At 35.1% G+C, this 13,437-nt stretch overlaps 1 long non-coding RNA gene across 1 annotated transcript; it reads right to left on the bottom strand.

The window, feature by feature from the left end:
* Nucleotides 1-7,124: 7,124 nt before the first annotated feature.
* On the bottom strand, nucleotides 7,125-9,744 carry LOC141591289 (uncharacterized). Its single transcript, XR_012520789.1, has 3 exons — nucleotides 9,351-9,744; nucleotides 9,143-9,250; nucleotides 7,125-7,341 (listed from the first exon to the last, which is right to left on the bottom strand). It is a non-coding gene; the product is annotated as an uncharacterized LOC141591289 (long non-coding RNA).
* Between the last annotated feature and the right edge of the window lie 3,693 nt (nucleotides 9,745-13,437).

The following is a 13,437-nucleotide window of genomic DNA, read 5'->3' as shown; positions in this document are numbered from 1 at the left end:
CAAAATAAGGTAGAAGTTCACAAAATGCCAGAAAATGCCAAAACCCAAAAGTCCACTAGAGAAATACCAATTAGGCTTTGAAGTAACAGTAGCAGTCAATAACCAACATGGGAATCGAACCCACACCTTGTGCATTGCACAACGCTCTGCCATTTGAGCTAATTGGTTTTAAAATAATTAAATCATTCCACTAGTTTTCATCATGTGAGTTGTTCCCTTATCTCTACTCCCCCTGCCATTAGAGGAACGACTGAAGAAATTGATTCTCGAGGTGTGCTCTAGTCCTTACCACTTATGATGACCAAGTTTCACAAGACAAACTCTAAGATTCACTAAACAAGGTATGGGATTCACAAAACAAAGTCTGAGATTCACCTAATAAAGAAAAGAGCAAAATAGGTTATTTTAACCACTTATGATGATCAAGTTTCACAAAACAAGCCTTAAGATTCACTGAATAAGGTATGAGATTCACAAAATAAGGTCTGAGATTCACCAAATAAGGAAAAGAGCAAAAAACGTGATTTTAACCACTTATGATGACCAAGTTTCACAAACATGCCTTAAGATTCACTGAATAAGGTATGAGATTCACAAAACAAAGTCTAAGATTCAACTAATAAAGAAAATAGCAAAAATAGGTGATTTTAACCACTTATGATGATCAAGTTTCACAAAATAAGACTTAAGATTCACTGAATAAGGTATGAGATTCACAAAATAAGGTCTGAGATTCACCAAATAAGGAAAAGAGCAAACAACTGATTTTAACCACTTATGATGACCTAGTTTCATAAAACAAGCTCTAAGATTCACTGAACAAGGTTTGAGATTCACAAAACAAAGTCTGAGATTCACCTAATAAAGAAAAGAGCAAAATAGGTGATTTTAACCACTTATGATGATCAAGTTTCACAAACATGCCTTAAGATTCACAAAATAAGGTCTGAGATTCACAAAATAAGGTTTGAGATTCACCAAATAAGGAAAAGAGCAAAAAACGTGATTTTAACCACTTATGATGACCAAGTTTCACAAAACAAGCTCTAAGATTCACTGAACAAGGTCTGAGATTCACAAAACAAAGTCTGAGATTCACCTAATAAAGAAAATAGCAAAATAGGTGATTTTAACCACTTATGATGATCAAGTTTCACAAACATGCCTTAAGATTCACTGAATAAGGTATGAGATTTACAAAACAAATTCTAAGATTCAACTAATAAAGAAAAGAGCAAAATAGGTGATTTTAACCACTTAGGATGATCAAGTTTCACAAAATAAGACTTAAGATTCACTGAATAAGGTATGAGATTCACAAAATAAGGTCTGAGATTCACCAAATAAGGAAAAGAGCAAACAACTGATTTTAACCACTTATGATGACCAAGTTTCATAAAACAAGCTCTAAGATTCACTGAACAAGGTTTGAGATTCACAAAACAAAGTCTGATATTCACCTAATAAAGAAAAGAGCAAAATAGGTGATTTTAACCACTTATGATGATCAAGTTTCACAAAACAAGCCTTAAGATTCACTTAATAAGGTATGAGATTCACAAAATAAGGTTTGAGATTCACAAAATAAGAAAAAGAGCAAAAAGTGTGATTTTAACCACTTATGATGACCAAGTTTCACAAAACAAGATCTAAGATTCACTGAACAAGGTCTGAGATTCACAAAATAAGGTCTGAGATTCACCAAATAAGGAAAAAAGCATAATAGGTGATTTTAACCACTTATGATGACCAAGTTTCACAAAACAAGCCTTAAGATTCACTGAATAAGGTATGAGATTCACAAAATAAGGTCTGAGATTCACCAAATAAGGAAAATGGCAAAAAAGGTGATTTTAACCACTTATGATGACCAAATTTCACAAAACAAGCTCTCAGATTCACTGAACCAAAATTAAGCACCATATCAACGCAAAAAGCACAAAATTGTGAAAATACACCATAAAATCACGAAAAAGATAATCACTAACTAAAAAGGCAAAATTGAGGTAAAAGAAACGTTTCGAAACAGTGAAAACATACGATCGTCTAAAAATCGATTTAGTTTAGTAAATCTCGACCAAATTTAAGCATCATATTAACGAACAAAGCTCAAAAACTCGCCATTTTGTGAACAAATAGAAGAAATGAGGTAAAGAAACATTTCGAAAGACGGAAAAAAAACGTACGTTTACCACCAACATGGTGAATCTACCATGGCCCAAGCCTAAAGAAGACTTCATTCGACTTTATAGAAACATGTCCAAATTACTTTGAATGAAGTCTTCTGAAATTGATCAAATTACCTATCACCTAAAGAAACATGTCCAACAACATGGCCCAAGCACCTCAAAACTCGCCATTTTTGTGTAGGCTTGTATCTAGCACAATAGCACATTATAGAATTGAGCCAAAGTCATGATTTTGGCTGGCCATAATGCCAGAGGTCAATTAACTACGCCACGGACACCTAAGAGAGGTGAGCACAATACTCAATATTTTTTCCAACGCTAAACTCGTGGGCGCACTTATTCTTACCTTGGCAATAGGATAACCCATGATTTTTCTAGCTAAATTACCTCATAACTCTCCACTAATCTAATCAAGCCTACACAAAAAGTCTCATAACAAGAACCAAATAGAATCCTCCTCCAACCCAATTACCCAACCCAATCCAATCTTCAAATACATCAAAATATGCGAGGGAAACTTTAAAATATAGGAAATTTGGATTGGATTCGAGAGCATGAGCAGTTTAGACATGAGCCAAAGTCGTGATTTTTCTAGCTAAATTACCTCCTCATAACTATCCACCAACCTAATCAAAGCCTCCACAGAAAGTCTTATAACCAGAACCGATCTTACTCGCCTCGCTACAACAAATGACACAAAATGGTGTTGGAGTGTTGGATATAGTAATTTTCCGTGAAGTTATCGAAGTGTCATGTTGTGTCGGAGTCCCAACACGTGACAAGAAGTGAAATGTCGGAGTAACATAGACCAAATCAAAATACAATGCTCCAACCCTAAACAATTGTATTATCACACAAAAGTATACCTAAATCAAACCAATATTCTCATATAGAATCCTAATCCAAAATTAGCTAAAAAAGCACATCATAATCAACACAAACATTACACAAATGCCATTAAAACACTTGATAAGCTAATCACAATCAATAATTGATAGCAAATCAGTAGAAATTAATCCATTTATTGCACAATTAAACCCTTAATCAAAGATTACTCCTTTAAAAACTCCATTAATCAGAAGAGCTACAAACTCATAAAACCCAAAAAAAAAACTTAATTTTTTCAAAGAAAAGAGAGAGAAAGACATGATCGATCATACAGAGGTCTTAATTAGATTCCTTCGAGCCAAAAACCTAGCAATCGGAGGAGTAAGAGCAAGAGTAATCGGAGTAATCTACGAAGAATGGCTGCAATTGATTAGTTTATGGAGCAGATTTGGTATGATGGCTGCAATTTCATGAATCGATGTAGCTTGTCTATGAAGAATAGCTTATCGATGAAGAATAGAATAAATTTTCTGATTTATAAAATATTTGGGCCAAAATTTCAGCCCAATTTGAAGGACTCCGCCCTAACAGTCCGCTCTAAGTCTAATGTAGTAATTTGGTGAGACCGGCCGCCTCGCCATAATGAGGTGCCTCACCGGATCCGGCCTCTATATATATATATATATATATATATATATATATATATATATATATATATATATAAGATGACAACAATACCCTTTCATTTTGTGTATAAAATCATAACTACAATAACACAAAAAGTACTATATATTATAAGTTCCAAAAACTCTGTAAAACAAGAAATAGAATTTTATCTAAACTAGTTGTTGCTCCGCGCCCTACCGGGCGCGGAACCCCAATTTCATTAAATCATTTAGACGACCTCATTAGTAAGCGTCATAGCAATAGTAGACATTGCAACTTACGTTTCCTAAGATCTAGATAGAAGATGGTAAGCCCTATACCACGTACAGTATGCAAACAAAGGAATAAATAGTATTGTAAACGGATACGGTCTATCAGGTGGGACACGGAAACAATTAACCCTATACAACTTAGATTTCACGTATTCAAAATAAGAGAAATTCAGTAATGCAAAGTATTTGTAGTAGGCGGTTATTACAATGAATAATGATAAACTTTACAACCGATGGCTTGAGTAGTTACTTAGTTACTAAGACGCAAACGACCTCCCCAATAGCTTCCAAATAACATGTAGGTCATTGTATACTCCGCCAATTGTTTATGGCTGATTTACGGGACCTAACTTGCGTAACGTCTTACGTTGCCCTGTGCAATTTGAAAACATTAATAGTCAAATAGGATTATTTCACTCTAAAATAGCATGAGACAGGCTTCGAGACACTTCCTACCATTGTTAAACTCTCTCATAAAAAAAATGAGAAAGTCATTAATAGATCTCATGGTAAACTATTAATCAAGACATTATGCTTAGAAAGTGTTAAAACGAGAAAGTCATTAAAAGATCTCAAAGCAACTATTAATACAAGTTGTTTGTTCCCACACAGGACAAGCCCGAATTGAGTAGAATAGTAGCCTCCTATTAAGCACCAATTCTCCCTAACCAAATGTATTTTTTTCCGCTATGAAATCAAAAACCATATTTCTTAGTGTCAACAAATATTTGAGGGAAATTGGAAATCATAAACAATGGTTCTTAAAACTACACTGTTAATAATGTACATTTACTCAAACATAATCTACTATTCTCTTCTCTGGTTAAGGAAATGACATAATTAGAATGCAAGTAGTAGCATGAGGAGTATTAACAATAACAACCACAATGGGACTGTGAACCCCTGTAAGTAACCAAATCAGCCCTTCTAATAAGCCTGACATTGTTACACTCGTTGAAAACAATATATCCATAAACAAACATTTTCCTGCCCAAGTATCTCTCTATCCCAAAAAGTTCCAGAAACAAACATTTTCCAAACCAAGTACCTCTCTAACCCAAAAAGCCAAGTTCAATTCTTGACAGCTATCACATATAACACAATTATTTACATATAACAAAACTAACAAGAACAAACCTTGGTTCGCCTCGTGTCAAAAGGAAAATTTACCCGGATACATATGTTATTCCCTAGTTAAGGAAATGACATGTTTAAGAAGACAACCAGCGATAACCACGTATGACAAAGCGATAGGATCAAGAGCAGCTGTGATTTTTCCTTAAGAAGGCGTTTAAAAAAACGAAGACAAAAAGGCGTTTTAAAAAACTAAAAGGCCTAAGCACAGTACATTAATCTGAAAGGAAACTAAAAGGCGTTTAAAAAAATGAAGAGGAGCTGTCGGATACCCATTGAGTGGTAACCCAGGGGGAAAAATGGAAAAAAAACGATGCCAAAGGACGCAACACATAAATTCCGTCCCCAGGACCCTGACCAACGGCACGCGCAAGCCTCGTGAACACATATGCAGCAAAAGAATACAGACGGCAACGGAAATATCAAAACAAAAAAGAAACACATAAATGCAAAAAAAAAAAATGGTCAAAGTGTGGTTGAAAAAAGATGTGAAAACCAAAAAGAAATACTGAAGTTTATGGTTGATAGGCTTATCGCGTACCTATGCAAAGATAAATTCCCTAAACAACAAGTTAATGTAGCAATAGGGGTCGAACACAAGGAAACGGGAATTACGTCGTGAATTGCTATGGGTAGATTTTTATCAAGGTCGACTTCGATTTGGTTTGGTTTGGTTGTTTGGATGATTAATAAGAATTATGATGCAAATTATATAATAAAAGAGAGTCTAAGGGGTTCGGGTCACTCATGCAAAGGTAAACATATAATCATGATAAACTTGGTACTAATAACATTGTCAATCGCTTAGGCTTAGAGACACCCACCTTACGATATTAGTGTCAACCATAGACCGGGTCCTAGAAAAACTCTCGTCCATGACTAGGTCGTCCCACTATACATGCTTAGTCTAATTCAATTCCGTGCCTCTCGACTTATAGAACGAATAAACAAACTTAATCAATTGAATAAGGTCCTAAACAAAGATTAAACATTGTGGCACAAGCATGTGATAGAAGCAATATGAACAATATTATTATTAATCTATTTTATCATGTTATATACTTGATTTATGCATGGCTCCCCTAGCCCTTAGACTAGGAAAATTTAGCTACTCATACTAAAATGTAAATTGCAAACTAAATTAAGAGTAATGATAAACATGATAATGAAAATGATGTAAACTAAATGGTAAGACATATAATATAAAGTTAAACTATGTGGTATAAAAGGAGTAATGATGAAAACTATATGATAACTATAATAGAAACGTAAATTAAACAAGCTAGAATTAGAATTACCGAATGGAAATAGAACTTGCAAGGAAGAACAAAGTAGAACCAAATGCTTGAAATAACTTAGAACCAAATGTTTGAAGAACTACAAGCTTAACTAAATTGTAAACTAATGAGAAAACTAATGAGAGAAATTATAATGCTTAAGGCTATGAAAGAGTAAAATGAGACGTGAATAAGAGATGCCCAAAGCTTTGGAACACCTCTCCTATTTATAGGAGAGGAAGAAGAAACGTAAGCATTGAAGATGACTGCGGCCCCGATCGGGGTCGTGTGTTTCTCGGTTAATTCCCTTAATTCTCCTCTTAATTGCAAAGGGTATCCAATGTTGGTGATTAATTGTGCGATTAATCACCCGGTTAATGCTATTATTTGGCATCTTAGGAACTTTTAGAATCCCATGCTTTTCCATTATTTTGGACTTTGAAGTTGGGCTTGACTTTGATTGTTGGCAATATTTGCAATTCTCACCTCAATCCAACAAATCTTCATGCAAACACCCAATCCAATGCTCCATGCTTAGTCCAACACTTGGTCTTGTTTAGCTTAGTGAACTTAGTGTATAGAATGATAGGAAAAAGTGTGACACCCTTGATATTTAGCGTTATCTAATTACTTAAATGCGTAATTTCTACAGAAAAACTGGTAGGATATGTTTGTAAATGGTTCAACTAGTCCAAAAACCTGCAATTTCAAAAATTTTCTAACTAAACCATTCACAACCAATTCCAACTCAAGAAGAGTGTCAGAAACCCTGCAACAACTGATAAACTAATTTACATACATAGCTTAAGACGCGGAAATATAAAGATACAACCCAAAAATAGAAAGGGAGACATATGTCCCTTCAAATTATATACAAACCAAAAGTATAAAAGGTTTACTAATAAAATAGCCAAAACTAGGTCCAAGGTTCTTTGCTCACTAGCCGTCTGTGACCCCCAACTAAGCATCAACAACCTGTCAATCGCATTTTATACAAACACGAAAGCCACAATTCAGTGGGGAGTAACTTCGAGTCCTCCCAGCCACGAATCGTCAAAATTAATGTAACATGTAATGTAACATGTAAACAATTTGATAAACCATTTACTTATCATGTATTCTAACAAATGACCCCTAAACTGACCAAACTAAACTATCATGTGAATCAGATAACAAATAGTAATCCAAACTTTATCAACTGTAACCGGCTTACATCTCACCTATTACAGTTCATAAAATCACCATACAAGAAAGGGCAATATATCAAAGACAGGCATAAGTTCTTAGTACGGTCAATAGTCACTTTGTAACTCAAGTCTATACCACGAGGTAGGGAAGGTAATCGAACCGGTATCTTGGCTCAGCGGTTACTATTAAGAAAACATGGCCAAGAGACAACACAACCCTAGCCTAAAATCTGCGCAGACCTAGACATGCGGATACACACCACCGCACCCAAGACTCACAACTTTTTTTAAAACAAAGTGAAGTGAGTACCCTAAGGACACCACCGAAGGGTCGGCTAGTACTTAAGCTGACCCCATACTATCAAAATTAGTACCTGAGGTCATGCCCCAACTTGGATAAACATCCACTAGTCAGGAACACAAAGGCTATCAAGCAGTGAACATATACTCGTCAAAGACTATAAAGACCTATCTATGATGGAGGCCGAAATACTCACCTAGGACCTAGTCACAGCTAGTCCCAGCTTGAATACTTTAGCCCACACCACTCAAGACTCACCACACAAGTCAAGTAAGACACCCACTTAACTTTAAGAGGGCAAAAGTCCTACTTACCAACCTAAATACTAACATTCTATCATGTGAAAGGCTATATAAATGTCTATTTACAGCATACAATCCCAACAGTTCCTCAATAAGTATTCAATACAAATTTCCAATCCTAGCAATTATAACAATATAAAAGGCTTTAGGGGAAACTAGGGCCATTTCTACAAAATAAGAAGCTATTAAAATTCAACTAACTAAATAAGAAGCTATTTAAATTCAATTAATTACACATGTGAAATAGAGATATAATAAATGGCCTAAAACAAGAAAAAGGCCGATTATCTAATTCATTCAACCGAATTTTTACCCGCAACCCCAGCCCTGCGACAGGTACGGGTCAAATTAAATCGGTGACCAATCACTCAATTAATCGACATCGCATCGATCAAAGGGACTAAGGCTCGGTTTTTCGACAATCAACAAAGCATTACAATTATAGCTATAAAATTCATTTTGAGCCTATTAATTACAATTTCATTTTGTAAACTATCCTAACATGTGATAACTATTAATATAAGCACAATTTTTCCGTTAACATAATATTTGTTACTAGTATGCTTCAATTCAAATTACTACCCTTTTGTTACTTATACTATTCTAATATTAATTAACCCTTAAAAAAGACCAAGATTGCACGAAAACCCGCGAAACAAGCACGGACCGACCCGGGCCAACCATGGGCTAGCCGTGGGCCTACCACGGCCTGCCACCTGCCTGCCGGCTGCTGCCGGGCCCGCTGTCGGACCATTTCTCCTCTTTTTTTTTTTTTTTTTCATTTTTATACATTATAAGACCGTCTGAAAATTAATTAATCGTCCCCAATTCAATTTTGATAATTTAAACTACCAAAAGGCACAAATTAAGCTTGCATGCAACTAAGTTTAACATGTGAAAAATTACTACCCAAACAAAAATTCACCAAACATACAAAAATCAAAAACATGTGACGATAATTCGTCGAGTAGCTCGAAATATGTTACCTTAAGCTAGAAAATGAGCAATTAGTCCTCAAAACCGAAACCCTAACCACAACTAACCGCTATCCTCTACAATATACGAGTTCCCGAACTCGTCTTCCAATCCTTCACCTAATTAAACAATAAAAAAAACACAAAAATTAAGCACAAAACCGAAATCACCGAAATTTGGTCTTAAAATAACTTAATGAAAATTGAAATTAGAACATACTAAGTTGTAGATCGTGGCGAGGGGATTCCGGAAAGGTAAATTTCGCGAAAAACGGATAAGAAACGAGTAAGATGTGACGAAAATGAGCTTGATTTATTGAAAATGGTGTTTTGGGTTTTGTTTTATGTTGAGGATGATGATGAACAACAAAATCAGAAAAATAGAAGAAAGGGGGAGGGGCTGTCACGCGTGAAAGAAGAAAGGAGGACAAAGTACGTGCGGGATTTTTAGTCGGGATTTTTAACGAGTCGGTTTTGACTCGTTTCAATAATAATTAAATCCGTAAGTCAAACGCAAATTCCGTCAAGTCCAAAGTCTTTAAACACGAGATTACAATAAAATTGAGTATTCACATGACCCATTTCCAAATTCGTTTACCCAACGTTCAAACGAATTGTCATTTCCCCCCGATACGCCCTTAATTCAAAATAAAAGATTTTACACGGTTTAAACTATTTTTAAACATTTCAAAACTATCAAAATAAATACTTTTCTTCAAAATATAATAAAATTATATTTCTTTAAATTATTTTTACTTTAAATACATAATGTCAAATTTTACTTGATTAATTAATTATTTTCAAACATATTAACGGTCCGGAATTTACTTGGCGTTAATCACCCTCCTTTTAAAAAGTTTCGCCCTCGAAACTTAGAAGGAGAAATTATAGTTATAAGAAAATATAGGTATCTTTTCAATGAAACGGTGATACTCTTGTTGATCAGACAAGAACATCCATATTCATATCAAGATATAAAAATATTTCTACACCAATAAATGAGAAAACCCATTATTGGGACGTCACCAACAACGAGATTCAACATTCACTAATGTTAAAACCATTGAAAATCATAAAAGTATTTTCAAAATTTCAGTTTAAAATTATATAGTAAGAACGATATCTTACTAAATTATGATTAACTAAGGCTTAGTAACTCGGAACAAAAGTAAGAAAAAGGAATACCTTACGGAAATAAATCAAAATTTCATTTTCAAATCCTTAAAAATAGGTTAGGTTTGCAAAAGTGACATAAACTTTCAAGAATGAATCGAACTAGTAGCTTGAAATATTTAGAAATTCCCCGAAGTGAAAAGTAACTTAGACATCATAGGAGCAGGTCTGCTAAAAGGATTCAAGCTTAACTGATCAAAAAGAGCTATGATGAATTTTATGGGGTAAGAATTGAAGTCATAATTACAAGGATGTCAAAGATAGAGTTTCATAGGTTACCAACATCAAACTTACGAGAGGAGTATGATGATGTAAGGAAGAGAGATATGAGCGGTAACGCTCATGATCAAGGAAGAAGGGAGATTAGACACCAAGGAAACGCCAGACACTCATATCTCCAATAACAACATCACTCCCAAGAGTCTCCTCAATCGCTTATGTTACTTCTTCCTAACATATTCCCTGGAACAAGATATTTCACTATAAGTGTGATCTCAACGCTCCAAATTCTCAAACATCCCGAAACGACTTTCACAAGCCTAAGGTCAAGACTTCCAACAAAGCTGTATTTGTATTCCACTAGTATCAACTATGGGTTCCTCAAAAAGTAAACCTTCAATCAAGAGTCCCAATACCATGCTCTAAACTCCAAGAGAAGGTTCCTCAAAAATTCCACAAGGTTCTCATTTCAAAACAAGGTAGTAACATACCAACCTCAAATTATGAAAAATCAATAGGATCTCAAGTTTCTCTATCCTTTTACTTATTAAGGATTCTCAAAAGCAGAACTACACCCAGCTCCAACATTGTCTCATCATCTCAAGCACTCAATGCGACCTCAAGGTCTATAAAACTATAGGATTAACAAATTCTTCTCAACACTAAGTCTCTCTAAACTCAAGAACTCTTAAGAGTCAACTAGAATGCCAAATCACATCACCAAACCATTCTGGTCATCAACATCCCCAAGGAGTATTCTTTCAAATTTGATATCCTAAACTTACTTACCATCAAATTCTCAAGGTACAAGGTCATAATTGTAACAACACTTTATCACCTCAGAGTTTCTAAAACCATAAATTGAAATTAGGTTCCTTAGCCTAACAATTGGTGTCATCCATACCATTACCCTTCCTAGTTACCAAAACAAGTGCTAAGACTTCCCAACAATGTAGCTTACTCTCACTCTCATAACATACTTCAAGTAGTAATCAATATCACCCTCTAACACCAACAAATAATCCCACATGTTAACATATACACTATCAAACCCTCATATCCAAAATGATTATGGAAGCCCAACCCAAACTCGGCTACTTAGTCAAACCTATATCCTCAAATCACATCTTACAAACTCTGTAAACATGGTCAACAGGGTACCAACTATACTAAGGAGGTAAGGAGTGATAACGGAATAGAGAAAAAGTAAAACATTTACAAGGGTGCATGCATCCGCAAGTTAGGAAACTAAGGAGTCAGACCGTAAAGATAACGGTTGACAAAAATAAGAGGTATTCGAGTTAAGAAGATATCTCGGGAAAGAAGAAGATACGTAAAATTTAGCATAAAGACAAGGTTCAACGATCGTTAAAGAGAAGGAAAGGAGAATAGAAGCGGCACAATGAAAGGGTTACCGCTTACTAAACACTCATCAAAGCTTATGATCGATATGATAAGGTTACTTCACTAAGGTGCTCAACAAAGCCCTAAATGTCTACTTCATCGTAGGACTAACAAGGATTCCACAATGGTAAGTATTCCTCAACTCAATTGATTCTAAGAGCCAAAATCAATTCACCACACAAATTCATTTGTTACCATCCATGTCCCAAAGTATCTCCTTTACAATTCTCGTCATTGAACTTCACTTACTATGTCATCTCCAAGTACCCTGGCTTGTTTACTCCATCATCTCACCACTTAATACTTCTAGTTTCCGATACCATAAATTGGAATCACATCCTTGAACTCACGAACTATATCGAACAACATTCCACTAAAATTCCCAAATTCAGATATGTTTCATAAGGTCAACAAGGGCTACTCTATACTAGATTTGGTCAACTTAAAAGGTTTAACAAACTAACTAATTCCAAAGTACAATACCAATCTATTAATCAACATCAATGTCCTATTGTATTCCTTTCAAGGCCCACAAGTATTAGGGCTAACTATCATACCTTTAATTCTCCACAAGAAATATCGAGACTCTCAAATGAAGTAGCTTAGGTTCATTCCATCCTATGTTCTAAGGTAGTACCCATACTGAATCATCTATAACAAACAAGCTCTCTATAGACATAAATCCCAAGGTATTTCTCAATTCACTAAATTCTCATATCAAGCACAACTAACAAGACTAACCAAAGGATCCCAAATTATATTCTCCTATACAACTCAAACCTTAAACAATCAATTTCTCCACTCGTTCACGCTCTCCAATGATACACTCTCTCAAAACTGGGTTCTCTTGAACAAGGGAACTATCCTGCGGTATAAAAGGAAGGTGTCCACATGGACTTTATTATAAGAAGAAAACGAACCTAAGATGAAACGGGAGAAAGAATTGAAAGGTAGTTACCTAGGCGAGATAAGAGGAATTTGAAAGACGAATGACCAACGAAAATGGAAGATTAAGGTAAGATACACCCGAATGCGAAAAGAAATATCAAGAAAGTGGAAGCATTCTACATTTGGCATAACCAACCTTTAGTGGCACCAAAACTAATAACTAACAATCAACAAACCTAACAATTAGCAATCACAAACAGACTACCACATAAAATCCTAATTCTACCCATCCTACCCTTCTCTCAAGTTTATTGTTTAAAGGTCAAGTGATTTCTAAGTGGGGTGCACAAACGTGCGTCGGGAGCAATAGGCTCTGATACCAACTGTGACACCCTTGATATTTAGCGTTATCTAATTACTTAAATGCGTAATTTCTCTACAAAAAACGGTAGGATATGTTTGTAAATGGTTCAACTAGTCCAAAAACCTGCAATTTCAAAAAATTTCTAACTAAACCATTCACAACCAATTCCAACTCAAGAAGAGTGTCGAAACCCCGCAACAACGATAAACTAATTTACATACATAGCTTAAGACGCAGAAATATAAAGATACAACCCAAA

Source organism: Silene latifolia, chromosome 7, assembly GCF_048544455.1.
Source record: "Silene latifolia isolate original U9 population chromosome 7, ASM4854445v1, whole genome shotgun sequence".
NCBI classification, from domain to species: Eukaryota; Viridiplantae; Streptophyta; class Magnoliopsida; order Caryophyllales; family Caryophyllaceae; genus Silene; species Silene latifolia.
This window is presented reverse-complemented; position numbering and strand designations above follow the sequence as displayed.